The sequence below is a fragment of the Triticum dicoccoides genome, chromosome 2B (assembly GCF_002162155.2).
Source record: "Triticum dicoccoides isolate Atlit2015 ecotype Zavitan chromosome 2B, WEW_v2.0, whole genome shotgun sequence".
In the NCBI taxonomy this organism is placed as follows: Eukaryota; Viridiplantae; Streptophyta; class Magnoliopsida; order Poales; family Poaceae; genus Triticum; species Triticum dicoccoides.
The window spans coordinates 3,794,553-3,798,686 of record NC_041383.1 but is presented as its reverse complement, the minus strand read 5'-3'; the positions used below and the strand labels follow the sequence as shown (position 1 = coordinate 3,798,686).

The 4,134-nt window shown below is 45.3% G+C and overlaps 1 pseudogene; it reads right to left on the bottom strand.

The window, feature by feature from the left end:
- Positions 1–250: 250 nt before the first annotated feature.
- LOC119366702 lies at positions 251–1,996 on the bottom strand (annotated as a pseudogene).
- Positions 1,997–4,134: the final 2,138 nt, after the last annotated feature.

Below are 4,134 nucleotides of genomic sequence, written 5' to 3'. Positions count from 1 at the left end.
CAGACCATGAAACTAGTTTGAAATTTGGTCCATACAACATGCATCAATACAGTAACTAACCCATCGTCACCAGGGGCAATTTAAAAAGTGCAAACTTCGTGTTTTGGTACAATCAATAGTTTGTGTCATCCACCATAATATATTGCAAGTTCAATGAGGTTCTTTTATTCTTATTGGTGCAATGATACATATTGGTATACATCAACAAAAGTACAGACATATCTACGTGGCAATGCACGTCCATCTATGTCTATGTGGCATGGAAACCTCCACGGGAAATAGGTATCAATTGTAGGTCATATTTTCTTCCTACGATGATCCCATATTTCTCGGTCATGTCCAAAAATTCCGGGTTTGCCTTGCCAGGAAGCACCCAGTCGAAGTGGTAGAGAAGATTTGCCAAGGCGATCTCCATAGTTGACGTGCCGAATAGTATCCCAGGGCACTGCCTCCGACCAACACCGAAGGGGGTGAATTCAAAGTATGTCCCATTGTAATCCATGTTATTGTTCTCAAACCTTTCAGGCTTAAACTCTTCAGGACTTTCCCAACAATTTGGATCCCTCGAAACTGCAAACGCATTAATGTATACATTGGTGCCTTCAAGCATGTCAAAAGCCATAACTTTACGGTCTTCCCTGGCCCTACGGGGGATCAAAGGACCTGGTGGATGCAGTCTAAGAACCTCCTTAATGATCATCCACATGTAATGGAGTCCAGCGAGGTCACTATTAGTAATCACAGCTCGACCTTGACCTAGCACCTCTCGGATCTCAATCTGTGCTTGGGCCATGGCTTCGGGATGACGGACGAGCTCAGACATTGCCCACTCCAAGGCAACTCCCGTGGTCTGTGTGGCACCTGCAAATATGTCCTGAAAAATATTGTTGTGGTATGCATGTTTATATATTGTTTCTGCATATGTAGTAGTACGCAACAAATAATCAATTTCAGACACAACAATTTACGTTTATAAATCTATGAAACAAGTTGAGACTAACAGATTTATGAAATGATGAAGCTAGCTTTTTTTGCATTAAAACTTTGCAGATATGATATCACATGGTAGATTAATAAGAAGCATAAAGAAAATTACTCACAAATAAGACGGCACCTATACTCTCCGTGGTCATAGGGAATGTGAACGCGTCCTTCTCCTGGAGCCTGAGTAGCACGTCCAGCAAGTCATCATCGTCGGTGCTGGAGGCACCGTCCTGTGTGGCAGCTCACGCCGCCTTATGCCCCTCGATGACGTTGGCGTTGATACGTTGGATGTGGCCATAGCTCCTCCTCATGTGGCGCTCTCCCTTGCACAGCCACCGCACCAGCCGCGATGACGGGAAGAGGTCGACGAGGCAGAAACCACCTAGCAGCACGAACGCCTCATCCAGCTCTCGGAGGTACTCCTCCTGCTGCGGGAACTTGCCGCCAAACACCGCCCGCCACACCACGTCGTTGCTGAGCGCCATCACCTTCTCGCTGACGTTGACGACGGCACCCATGGATGCCGCGTCTGCGACATAATGGAGAAGGCTGCCCACCTGGTCTGGCCTGATACCGTCCATACGCCTCACCTGCTTGGAGCTGAGGAGCTCCATGGTGCAGACCTTTCGCATCTGGCGCCATGGGTCACCGTAGGGGGCGAAGACGATGCCCCTCCCGCCGCAGCCGAAGATGTCCAGCGTCGCGCTGCGAGGCCGGCCAGCAAAGGCAAGGTCGTTGGTCTTCATCACCAGCGCCGCCGCCTCGGCGCTGGAGACTATCACCGTTGGGACCTCGCCGAGCATAAGGTGCATCAGCGGCCATGCCGGCGAGACATCTCCATCATCTTGCGGTGCGGGAGCACGCTGGCGACGTGGTGGAGGCTTCCGATGAAGGGAACAGTCCATGGCCCAGGAGGCAGCTGTGGCTTTCTCTTGCCCCCAGAGAGCTTGCGAAACCAGAGGGCCACAAGCGTGCATAGAGCTATGAAACACAAACTTAACCAGCCCTCCATGGCAGGCTACAAGCTGTTCGCAAGTGCAGCTTGGAGTGAGACCCGGTATATTTATGTGACCACCTACAAGTTCTGTTAAAACTCTGGACCTGCTGACTCATGAACTTCCTAGTGTATGCAACTATATACAAGTCGAGATTTATTGGTGTACAAAACTAAATTGGTGGCGGCTAGATTGTTGATGACAAAATTTAGAGATAGTATGACAAAATTTAAATTATTGGCGGCTAGATTGCTGATGACAAAAATAGTGTACAGTACTAGACCTCTTTCTTCGCTCTAAATTAGATAAATTCCTAGGTTTGCTATCAGGCATAATTTACTATCATCATCAAATGTACTTTGGTCGTGTTGTATGTATTAGCTCATGAATTTTTCTACAGAGAAATTTAACAAGGGAAAACACGATAACTTCAATTACTTTGAAATGGAGAAAGTGGAGTTCGATGCTTCTAATGACTTTTGCACTAACCCAGGGAGACCAATTTGCAATCTTTCATACTCAGCTAGCAGCCAGAAAAGAGAAACCTTATCTGCCGGAAGCTTCGCCACATAGCCGCTAGAAAAAGAGCATGTATGTTTTAGTATTAAAAGATACGTCCGGCGGAAAAAACAACTTGTATGCTTTTTGAAGGAAGACGCAATCACAAACCAAACCAGACCCATAGTGCTATAAACCAGAACAATATTGCCAAAAGCTTCACCACATAGCTTCCGAATTCTTTTGTGCAAGATGCTTGAGTTTGTAATGTCCGTGCTAAATTTGGTGAAGTTTGGACATTCGATGAGCCATGTCAAAAAAGACAAAATGACCTCCGAACAATGCAGAACATCAAACTTGCTCACATGCCTAATTGTTTTTTGCAGACAGCTCCTAAAATGTCCAAACTTCACCACATTTGGCTTACTAGGTCTCGAGAATTTACAGTTAAATCAATGTATCTTGATGTTATTAATTCAAGCTCTCTTCCTAGTTCCAAATATGCTTGGGCAGTCAAAGTTCCTCTGAAAATTAAAGTGTTTATGTGGTTTGTACATAAAAGAGTTATTTAACCAAGGACAATTTGGTAAAGCAAAATTGGACATGACCTACTAGGTGTAGTTTCTGTGATCAGGATGAAACCATCAAACACTTTTTTCTTGATTGCCCGTTGGCCAAGGTTCTATGATGGACGGTCCACATTGCCTATAATATTACTCCTCCGAGTTCTATCAGCACGTTATTTGGAACGTGGCTTAATGGGATAGAGTCCGAAACAGCGAGACATATCCGCGTAGGAGTATGTACTTTATTATGGGCAGTCTGGAACTGCAGAAACGATTTGGTTTTTAACAGAACAACAAATATTCATTTTTTGCAGGTTATCTTCCGAGCCACTGCATTGATCCGTATGTGGTCGCTACTCACTCCGACGGAGGCCGGAGAGCATTTGGTTACTGGATCTATCCGGTGGGAGATGGTAGCGTGGGATATTTTCAACCGGTTTGGATGGCGGTCATGTAATAGGATAGGCAATTAGTTTACCTATCTTTCTTTTGCCAGCCGGTTGTGGCGTCTTTTGGCTAGTGTCGTAATTTTTCTATGGCTCTTTGTGAGCTTTTCTTTACTTTCATTACAGACCATAAGACCTTGTTGAACCTATTTGCTTATTTATAAAGTTGGCCGTATGCATCGTTCTGATGCAGAGGCCGGGGAGTCGCCCCTTTTCGAAAAAAATACAAGCTTAGTTTGAAAAACATATACCAAAATTACCATTTAAAAGAATGCATTTTGTTCAAAATACAAGCTTAGTTTGATTAATCATTGGCCTCATGGCAAAATTGGGGACGGAGGAGGGAGGTGGCTTCATATAAGCATGACTTCAAAAGCTCAGGGTATGTATGCCAGCATGCACTGGAGTTGTTGGATAAGTTCCTTTTTGTCAAAACACATTTCATTTTGTTTTTAGAATGCTGGCCTGGTGTACACTGATCAGTTGTGGTATTCTTTCCCTGTGCAGGAGATCAAACCGAAGAAAGATAACACTAGACGCAACATGCTCGTGTCGATGATATGGGTGCAGAGGAAGAGTGTGTGGATGATCAGTGAGAGCAGGTACGTGCTTACCAGCCAGCGCAAGAGCATCTGGTGGGCCCGG